This window comes from Bos grunniens, chromosome 5, assembly GCF_055505025.1.
Source record: "Bos grunniens cultivar Pamir isolate PY7600 chromosome 5, Bosgru_T2T1.0, whole genome shotgun sequence".
Lineage (NCBI taxonomy): Eukaryota > Metazoa > Chordata > Mammalia > Artiodactyla > Bovidae > Bos > Bos grunniens.
The window spans coordinates 91,766,624-91,778,247 of NC_141169.1; the positions used below are offsets into that span (position 1 = coordinate 91,766,624).

Consider the following 11,624-nt stretch of genomic DNA (forward strand, 5'->3'; position numbering starts at 1 on the left):
CTTCAGGTTTGAGACAAAGAAATCTGAAGTTATCTAAATCTGGGTTTAAATCCTGGCTCCACTATTTACAAGCTCTATTAACTTCAAAGAAATGCTCTCAACATGTTTTCCTGTTTCTGAAATGGGGATAATGATACCTTTTCCCATAGACTCTTGCGAGGATTATATGAGATAATGGATACTCAACAACTGCTAACATGAAATATATAAAGTGTTTGGTGAATTTCTGAACATATTGGTCACATAATATTTCAACAATTATAAATATTTAAGATTAAACGTGAGCACAGATTAATTTTTCAAAACGTGCTTATCAACATATTTACATAAAAGTACAGTTTATTTTTATTAAAACCAAACTGGAATTATTTCTCTTTTGATTTTAATTGATGGCTACTCCATATTTACATTTTTTAGTATGACATTGTTTATATGTAAAATCTAAAAAGAAATTATACAAATGAACTTACTCACAAAACAGAAACAGACTCACAGACTTAGAGAATGAACTTACGTCTGCCAAAGGGGAAGGGCGGGGAGAAGGGGTAGTTAGAGAGTTTGGGATGAACATGTATGCACTGCTGTATTCAAAACAGATAACCAACAAGGTCCTATTGTATAGCACAGAGAGCTCTGCTCAATGTTACCTGGAGCCTGGATGGGAGGGGAGTCTGGGGGAGAATGGATACATGTGTATGTATGGCTGAGTCTCTTTGCTGTCCACCTGAAACTATCACAACATTGTTAATGGGCTATGTCCCAAAACAAAATAAAAAGTTAAAAAAATATATAATTTTTTATAATCCTTGTAATGGAAAGAAACATAAAATCACTAATTTGATCTATTTCCTCAAATTCAACATGACTGAGATTCAATTACTTCCTCTATCTTACTACTCATTAACTCTGCTGCCTCCAAATGAAATTAAAAAGAAATGACTATAAGACAGATGGAACAGACAGACATTAGCTAATTAGGGTGAAAACCACATAAATTAGATACGGAAAAGCCATCTGAAGACAAGACAGCCATTATTCAGAAGCATCAGGTTAAAAGTGAACACACACAAAAATCAAAACCCAGCAAAATATCAATATTAGAACAGGATCATGAATGATTTTATTTTTTCCTTTTTACTTGTTCCTTTTTACTACGTTCACTTTTAAAAACTCTTCTATAAAAAGCATGTATCTTTTCTTACAGTAAACTTATTTTAAAAATCTTTTGGAAAATGCTCAAAATAAACTGTCAGTGAAGAGATAAACATATAATATTATATATTCCATATGGCACCTATTATGGAAGAAAAAGTGTATACTTGGGGAGGGTCTACATATCGAGGGAAAAAAACTAGAAGGCAATATATTAAAAATATTCTTGGTTTCTCTGGTTGGTGAAATTAGCAGTAGTTTTAGTGGCCTTAATTGTTTTCTGTATTTTCTAATTTCTTTATGATGATCTAGTATTACTTTGAAAAATAACTTCTTTTTGGATTCATGTACCATAGAATTTAATCATTTAAATTGTACGATTGTTTGTAGATAGTCACAAAACAGAGCAACTATTGCTGTAATCAACTCTAGAATATTTTAAACACCTCAGAAGAAAACCCGGACCTATTTGCAGTTCATCGTTACCTCCTCTTCCTAGCTCCTGGCAACCTCCATCTACTTTCTGTCTCTACAGATTTACCTTTTCTGGGTATTTCATATACACCTTGTTGTTCTGTTGCTAAGTTGTGTCCAACTCTTTTGCAACCCCATGGACTGTAGCCCACCAGGCTCCTCTGTCCACGGAATTCTCCGGGCAAGAATTCTGGAGGTGGGTTTCCATTTCCTCCTCCAAGGGAACTTCCTGACCCAGGGACCGAACCTGCATCTCCTGCATTGGCAGGTGGATTCCTTACCACTGAGCCACCTAGGAAGCCATATAAATAAGATTATATAATATGTGGTCTTTTGTGAATGACTTCTTTTATTTAGCATAATGTTTTCAAGGTTCATTCATGTTATAGCATGTATTAATACTTCATTTCTTTTTGTCACCAAGCATGATTCCTGTGTTTGGACAGAGTACATTTTGTTTGTCCATTTACAAGCTGTCATTGGCTTCCACTTCGAGGCTATTCTGAATGATGCTGCTAGGAATGTTCGTGTACATGTTTTGCATACACGTTTCCAAATCTCTTGGATATACAACAGGGAGTGGAACCACCCAGTTGTTTGGTAACTCCATGTTTAGCTTTTTGAGGAACCATCAAACTGTTCTTCAAAGCAGCTGCATCATTTATGTTCCCACCAGGAATGGAGGAGAGCAGTAATTTTTCCACATCATTGTCGACGCGTGCTATTGCCCATCTTTTTGATTACAGCTATCCTAGTGGGTTTGAAGTGAGAGCTCATTATGGATTTGATTTGCATTTCTGTGACGGCTAATGATGTTTAGCATCTTGCAAGAACTTACTCTTCTTTGGCAAAGTACTCAGATCTTTTGCCCATTTTTAAATTGGGCTATTTATCTTTTTATGATTGAGCTGTGGGAGTTTTAAAAAAATGTATTCTAAATACAAGTCTCTTATCAGATATATGACTTACAAAATGTTTTGTGTTAATGTACAAAGAGGAAAAAGTACTCCCATCTCCTCCAAAAATTCAATTAGCAAACACTGTGGTCACGGGATGACATATGGAAATAATGATTGTAAACAAACCTAATATGTGAGCAGCATTTTATGATGTGCAACCTAATCCTTACATGGATGGTAACAACAGGCCTCTTTCTGAAGTCAAGAATCAGAGGCCAGCAGAGGTAAAGTGACTTACTCCAAGTTTCTCCTGACTTAGTTATTTTTGTTATTATTTTTCTATGTGTCATCTTTCTTATTTGTTTTAAAGTTCTCTCCCTGTGTTGTTTCAAATTTGTGAGCGAGCTGTCTTCATCCTTTTCAGAATAAGGCAGGTATGTTTAGGCCAGAATTCTTTTAAGTTTCATAGCTATGTAGGATGCGTAACATGCAAGTCTCTGGGTCCCTGGTTCAGCCCTTTCTCAACTGTGAGGTTACCCCTCCAGATTCTGCAGCGTGAACAGACAAAGGTGGAATGCACGTGAGCCAAACAACCCAGGTCGGTGGTGTGCCATCAGTTTCCTATGACTATCAAAACAAATTATCACAACATTCGTGGCTTTAAGCAATAGCAATTTATTCTCTCACAGTTCTGCAGATAAGAAAACAGGCTGAAACCAGTTGAAGCTGCATGAAAATCAAGGTGTTGGCAGGGCCACAGTCCCTCAGGGAGGCTCTGGAAGAGAAGCCATCCTTTGTCTCTTCTATGGATAGATGCTGGTGTTCCTGGTGTTCCTTGGCTTGTGGCCCCACCACTCCATTGTTGCCTCTGGGGTCACATTGCCTTCTCCTCTTGTGCTTGAAATCTCCTCTGCCCACCTCCCCTTACAAGGACACTGTGATTATATGTACTTCCAACTCCCAGGATCCAGGATCATCTCCCCATCTCAAGGTACTTTTTTTAATATTTCTTATTGGTTGCTCTGAGCCTTCACTGCTGCATGCAGGCTTTCTCTAGTTATGGGGAGCAGGGCTACTCTTCATTGCAGTGCGCAGGCTTCTCACTGAGGCAGCTTCTCTACAGCATGGGCTCTAAGGTGTGTGAACTTCAGTATTTGTGGCACACAAGCTTAGCTGGTCCGCAGCACGTGGAATCTTCCCAGGTCAGGGATCAAACCCATGTCCCCTACACTGCCAGACAGATTCCCATCCATGTGCCACTGTGCCACCAAGGAAGTCCCAGTACGAAACCTTTGCCATGTAAGGCGACCTTCCAGGTTCTGGAGACCAGGACATGATCAGTAAACATCCAGGGATCATTACTTAGCTGGAAGCAGGAGGTTTTACAAGACCCAAGAACAAAGTCCCAAAGCTGTAAGGGGCAACTTCCACTGTCTTCCTTTCTTTATACTCACAGGGCAGTTTCACAAAAACTGCTCTGATAGCTATGGTCTTGCTATTCCAGCCCAGTACTACTAAAAGTCACCATCTACTAAGATACCTGATCCACCTGATCAAGTAGCTTCAATTACTTTTTGAGAAGAATTTTATACAGAGGAAAACACTATCAAAGATTCAAATTTGTTATAATAATTAAAAAAAAGGAGGAAAAAAGAGAAACTGAATAATATCTCAAAATTGTTTAGATATTGTTAGATATAAATCTAACATTAAAAGAGGAACTAGACATTTAATATTAAGTCAGTCCTCAGCTATCCGAAAATAATTGAAATGTGCAGTGCAGTCATAAATTGTACACATGATATACAAGGCTTAAAATGTACTGGCAACTTCTTTCTTCTTAAACTAGATAGTAAATATTGTTTAGTCACTCAGTTCTGTCCAACTCTCCTGCCTGTAGCTTGTCTGTGGGATTTCCCAGGCAAGAATACTGGAGTGGGCTGCCATTTCTTTCTCCATGATAGTGAGTATGTGGGCATTTTTATCCCTGTCCTTTGTAGGCCTGTAATATCTTTACAGTATTACTTTTTAATTTTTAAGCATTAAAAAAGAAAAACGGGTACAATGTAACCTTCTTCCATGAGCCCTACAAAGCATCCAATGCACTAAGCTTCATGTCACTGCCTCATATTACATCAGTAATCCTGTCAAATGTCATTGCCAAAATCTATAAACCAGCCAACTCTTTGGTTATAGGGGGAAAAAAAAAAACCTCTTGCTTCCTTAATAACTCTTTAGGGAAGTGGAGAAAAGGTACTGAAAATGGGAAGGTCTCTGACCAACTAGGAAACAGACCAGCTGATGAAGTCTCTCGACCTTCACATCCTTTGCCCTACAGTTTCTATTTTTTGATACAGAAAGATTTTTTCACTATTTACTAAGACTAAGTTATTCATCTTCCAGATGGATTCTGCTGGCTGGATGTTAACTGCCGCAGTTCTCCCTTTCTTGACACAAGCAACTTGGCCTCAAAAGAAAGATATGTTTCTGAAATACTTATAAAGTTGCTTTTAGTAGATGAAAATTGTACTTTCTTGTTGACTTAAACTGTATTTTCAGAAATTTATTCTTAAGGAAAAAGTCTAGCTCCAAGAAAAATTTATGCTTATATTCAAAGCACACTTTCTCTTCTGATACACAGGAAAAAAAATCTGTACCATAGTTCATTAGAACTGTTTTTTAAAAAAGCCCCAAAGACGTGTGTGAGACAGCAGACAAGCCATGAACAGACATGAAGATTTTGATCCCTAATTCTGAACCTCTTCCACTGGATATCTTCCATGCTAAATGATGGCTTCAGCAAGGGTAATTCCATCTGTATCAAATAAGTCCCAGAGACTCTGCTCTAGACTTGTGATTTTTCTATCTTTACAAAGTAGATTTTAAACTTATACTTGAAAAATGGCAGAAATTAAAATCTCAGAATATCTGCAGGACTTCACTCAGATGTGCATTTTCCATTAAAGGTTCTCTAAATCGCATATTCAATGTCTAGTCCTCGGTTGTTGCTATTTTAGTCGGTCAGTCGTGTCTGACTCTTTGCAACCCCACACACTGTTGTCCAGCCTGGCCCCTCAGTTCACAGGATTTCCCAGGCAAGAATACTGGAGTGGGTTGCCATTTCCTTTCTCCAGGAGATCTTCCTGACCCAAGGATTGAACCTGCATCTTCTGTACTGACAGGCAGGTTCTTTACCACTGAGCCACCAGGGAAGCCCATCTAGTCCTTTACAGTGGAGTAAATATGGCTCTTAAACCACCAAAATACCAATTCTACACTAGGCTTAATGAGAAACTTGGTCTGTCTCCATTCTCAGAAACCAAATAAGACTGACATTCAACCTGCAGAGCATCCTGGAGTAAAGTGACCACGCCCATCTCAGGCTCCTAAATAACTTGGGGTAGATGTCCTTGGTCCCAGATTCAGTAATATTTGTACCCTCGCTTCTCAGAATTCAGTAAGATTTGAGAACATGTACACCTGTTAGGTTAAAGCAAGGAAAACCACAGTTTAAATTAATTTCAAATTTAACAGAGATGCCAGAATAAGAGCCTAACCTGCTAACCAAATCAAACTATCAATTTTTTGAAGCAAAATGAAAACAAAGTGCCCCTAAAGTAAGTGCGTGGGTCAGGGAGCCGCCGGTAGGTATTTCACTTCCACGTGAGTCTGAGTATGTCACTGAAGAGGCAGGAGGCTTGAGACTCAGAATAAAGGGCCATTCTGTAATCTCCCTTGCAGCACTCAGGATAACGGGGAAGAAATAGCATGTCATCATGACAGAAGAGAAAAAGTTTACAAATTCAGTTCAGAGCCAGTGGGCTAACAACTTGCTGAGGAGGAATCATTTTGAGGTTATTACAGTACACTGTAATTCAAGCCATTTTAAGGCTCAACCCTCAGGAAATACGTGTGGCAGACCTGGCAAGGAGAGCATGCCCACAATCAGTCAAACAGAACAGACATTCTAGAAACCGGAGCACCTGAGACGGTTTGTGTGCATTCGAACATTACACTTAATGTGGGTGGGAAGGAGATATTTCTGTTTGGAAACAACGTAAAGCTATTGTTACTGCTGCTATTATTTTTAACCTTTATTCTGACCTGTAGTTCTTACTTTTTGTTGCTCAAGCCAATGACGCCTGAGGAAATACAGGCTACACAAAACTGAAACTATTTAACATAAGTTAGGCAAGATGGATCCCATGCGTGTGACTAACTGAAAGTCTCTTTTCTTCTGTGCGAGACATGAGCAAAGACCTGGATGAGCAATCCTGGGAATTCCCTGGCAGCCCACTGGTTAGGACTCCATCCTCGCACTGCAAGGGGCCAGGGTTCAATCCCTGGTTGGAGAACTAAGATTCCCACAGCCTCAAAATGGCCAAGTTAAAAAAAAAAAAAGCCTACAGATGAATGAATCAAAGATTAATGGGAAGAAAGAGCAAAACGAACCTAAGAAATAGAAACATTGAAATATGATTCCTGGACTAAATGTCTGAGCTGTAAATCCCAACAAGTACTTGATGAAAGGTTGCTAAGAAGAATCTAGATGAGAAAATGACTGAGTCAGAAACAGTTGAGAGGCTGACAACATGAAATGGAGCAGGTCATCTGGGCACTATCAACAAAACATCAAGGAAACAACGGACTGAGGGCAAACTCACAGGAATTTGATCAGAGTTCAGTAACCATCTATTAGTGACCTAATTAAAGAGTTATGTCAAGTTAGGTTAAGTAATGGGATTGAAAGTGAAAGGTTTAGTTGCTCAGTTGTGTTCAACTCTTGGCAACCCCATGGACTATACAGTCTGCCAGGCTCCTCTGTCCATGGGATGTTCCAGGCAAGAATACTGGAGTGGGTTACCTTTCCCCTCTCCATGGGATCTTCCCAACCCTAGGATTAAACCCAAGTCTCCTGCACTGGCAGGCAGATTCATTACCACTGAGCCACCAGTGAAGCCCCAAGTAATGGGATTACATATGCATAACATTTTGATGTATGTATCTTAAATCATTTATGCCCCCCTGAGCTCTCATTAAAAGTTTTATATCGAGTTAGTTAACTGACTTTAAATTTGCCAAAAAGCCAGTGTCAGAAGAAATGTGCTCGAGAGAAGGAAGTGTACAATGGCCATGGCCCAAAAGCCAAAGTATTTAAGGTGTTTCTCCAGTGCCAACCCACACAGCCATTCAATCTCTGATGGCTGAACAACTTTGCTCTAAAAGGGCTACATTGAGACAGATCTCAATGGCTGGGCACAGAGTTCTAGACTTTCTGGCTATAAGTAATTACAAAATTTATCAAGGTCAACAAAGAATTATTTAGTTTTCTTTTTAAAAGTCTATATCAATTCATATTATTGTCTCATATGGAGATTACATAACAGAGTGGAATCTAATAATTTTAACGTGTTCTTAATAATATTATGAATTTTTTTTTTAAAGACAAGTTTTACAAAAGTAAAGAACAAAAAAATATATAAGTTCTTAAGCAGGTTATTCATTGATATGGATGAAAAATTTGAGAAGAAAAAATTCAATTTGGTACACATTTAGTTAAGCTTCCCTGGTGGCTCAGACGGTAAAGCACCTGCCTGCAATGTGGGAGACCAGGGTTTGATCCGTGGGTCAGGAAGATCCCCTGGAGAAGGAAATGGTAACCCACTCTAGTACTCTTACCTGGAAAATTCCATGGACTGAGGAGCCTGGTAGGCTACAGTCCACGGGGTCTCAAAGAGTCAGACACGACTGAGTGACTTCACTTTCCCTCATTTAGTTAAGTGCCTACTGTGTACGGTACAGTTGGGTTTCCACTAATTTAAGAGTTCATACTTCACTAAATTTAATTTTATTTATTTAACATTGTTTAAATACTAATAGAAACAAATCTGAGTATTTGTTTTTTAGCTAAAATACTTATCACTTTGTCTACTAGGCCAAACACAGCTGGAACGTAACAGGTATTTAGCAACTACTCTATTTTTAGAAGTTGACTAAGCCACTGAGACCCTTTTAACATTTCATCATGCATGCATTCTGGTTTTAAAAGTATGTTATTATAAGGAGATTCCAAGTATATTATTATTTATCCATGTGTACTAAGTCACTTCAGTTGTGTTCGAGTCTTTGCAACCAAATGGACTGTATGTAGACCGCCAGGCTTCTCTGTCCATGGGATTCTCCAGGCAAGAATATGGAGTGGGTTGCCACTGTAAATCAGTACAGTTCTATGAATCTGATATTTCAGACAGCTGATAGGTAATATTTTGAAAAATCTTTAATACAGAAAATAACTTAATTGTTTGGAAAGGAAATTAAGAAGACAGACATTTATTCTATACGTATTTTGTGACTAACATCATGCTACAGTATTTTCATAAAATTCAATTCCCATAAATCTTTAAAAAAGAACTGACATTTCTATTTACTACTGAAAACACAGAGGACAGAGAAATACCTAGGCCCACCAGACTATAACTTCCAGTTATTTCCCATTACAAATATTTTTAAAATTAATTTGTTTCTCCAGGGGTCTAATCTAGAAGTAACTTTGAGAACGAATGAGAACTTGTGAGAATTATCAAAATCCTTACGTGGTCACATTGTGCCCCAAATCCTTCACTGCCAATGCTTCTACAGTTTAGGACTTTAAAAAAATGTAACTTTGGCATCATTTTTATCACCAAATCTAATCATACCCTGTAAGTCCCATTTACACTGTGGTTCTAAGATGATTCTTCTAAATACGTAATGAGAAAAGAACTGAGGTAATTTTCTGGAAGATATATACAAATCCCTACTTCTTCCTTCACTTATCTGGATATTTCAATATACAAAATATATTCAGAATTGAAATGTGTGCTTAATGTTTAATATCATGTACTGGTTTCTCTTTTCAAAGTAAACTATATTCCAGAGAAAAAAGTTCTGAATAAGATGTTAGAGGCCCACTGTTACCTAAACTTACTTGACCACAGACCCCATTTTCAGCTAACACCACTGGGGACCTTTAAGTCCTACTGAACTTCATAAAAGCTAGGGAAATAAATGCTCCTCATTAGGCAGATGTTAAGTTAAATAAGTGACTGCATGAACTTAATGATGTGGAAAAGAACCAAATATAGCGGTATATGCTTCATCTTCAGAAACCTAGCAAAGAAATCCTTGTCTTAGTAATTTTTCTTTTCATAGTCCCCTCTTTTCATTTCCTCAGTATTTCTTACTATTTTCTTTAATAGATCTTCTACTGATTATCCATTTATCTTCTACAGAAGATCTATGATTAGAGGTAAATGGGACTAAATACGTAAAAGAAAATAGTGTATTTTGCCATGAAAATTTCATGATTATTTCATGAGTAAATAAGGGGGGGGGAGTTAAAATTTGCAATCTTCTAATTATATAATATACATGGAATATGTATCTCTGAAAAATTCAAAGACCACAGAGAACTTACACATTTGAAATATTTTTCATTAAAAAAGAAAACAGTTGATAGGATTCTATCAAAGCAGTATTTGCTTTTTCCCCACAGTAGCTCTCTGTGAATGACATACAGCCCTGGCAAATCTTTGCCACAGTCCAAGAAATCATCTTATTATTACTTTAGAAACCTTAAATGAACCTTCTATTACCATGGGAAAATATTATTATATATTAAAAATAAGTGGAAATAAACCGGGTGTACGTGCTGCCCCAGGCCATACAAATGAGTCAGTGTTTAGAAGTGGGAACAGATTTCTTGAGGATGTCACCCAGTTCTCGTCTCTAACTGCTAACCCTCCTGTTTCCATGAATATACAAGCTTAAGTACACACCCACCTCCTTCACAGGTGCCAATCCTGGAAAATGGCATAGTGGGGGCAGTTCTCAAAACAAAGATATTTTAGGAAAGCATCCCATAATTGCCTGGCATTTGAAGGCACTAGGCTTTTCGTATTCTCTTCCTATTTTTCCCACCCCCTCGTCGTTTTTCTAGAGCTCTTTAATGCGCCTTCTATACCTCAATTTCCCTACCTGACATTTCTGTTTAGTCACCAACATGATTTTTCCCCAAGGAAATAAACATGGTAATTTTATGCTTTTTCTCAAATCTTCAAAAATATGATTTATCTTGGTCAGAGTATGCGATTTTAGTCTTTAGGAGAATACCCTGAAGACTTGTTTGCCAAGTTTATCTATTATAAACATAATCAAGATCATGTTTATTATGAAATAATGATGTATAGATTTTAAATGTTGCTTGATATTATAAGAATATAAAAAAATTGCAAAAATTTTTTTTCTCCTTTAACTTCATGGTAAAACATGAATATGTTGGATAACAAATAATCACAAAACATTTTAAGATTATCTGCCCAGCAATCACTGTAATATGAACTCAAGGGAAGTAAGAAGAGCCCCAATTGGCACAATTACTGTACTCACAACACTTTTAAAGCTAATTCAATAACTAAAAACAAATTCTAAATATGAATCCTGAATAACTGCAACATATTTTACAGTGTTAACAAATTCATATCATTTTTAGAGTAGTTTTTAAATGATCAATTACATTATAAAGCCAATTTATTTTTGAACCACCTATGTAAAAACATGGACAACAGAGCCTCTCGTTCTCTTTAAAGAATTCTTGCTCTTGTGCTGTTACTTTATTAGATACAGTTTTAAAATTCTTGCTTTTAGGCTAAATTCTTACCACTGCTTTATTACATATAGTTTTAAAATGTGAAAGTAAAAAAAAAATGATTAATTTAATTAAAATCTAAGAGCAAAACTGTTAGACTGTCCACCCAGACAAATCCTGAATTCCCTCAGCACACAATTCTGCTAGCATTATTCAGCACCAGTGAGCAAATGAAATCTGTAGAGAACACGGAGGAATACCATCATAGCAATTCACAAACTTGTCACCTCAGAAATATACTGAAAATATTTCAAAAGAGTGAGATATGGATAGCAGAAACAATTTTTTCCCAGTCGAGCTAAGTTACTTTGCTACATAAAGCTACAAGTTAGTATAAAAAATGCAGAAGATACAAGTAAAGACAGAGCCTTGCTAGGAATTACAGAATAGAATAAAACAGCTAGTTAACTCAC

At 37.2% G+C, this 11,624-nt stretch overlaps 1 protein-coding gene across 9 annotated transcripts in view; it reads right to left on the reverse strand.

Annotated features, from left to right (window-relative positions):
* Positions 1-11,624, reverse strand: part of PLEKHA5 (pleckstrin homology domain containing A5) — a 262,192-nt gene that overhangs the window by 151,636 nt on the left and 98,932 nt on the right. The gene's annotated exons all lie outside the window — the stretch shown is intronic.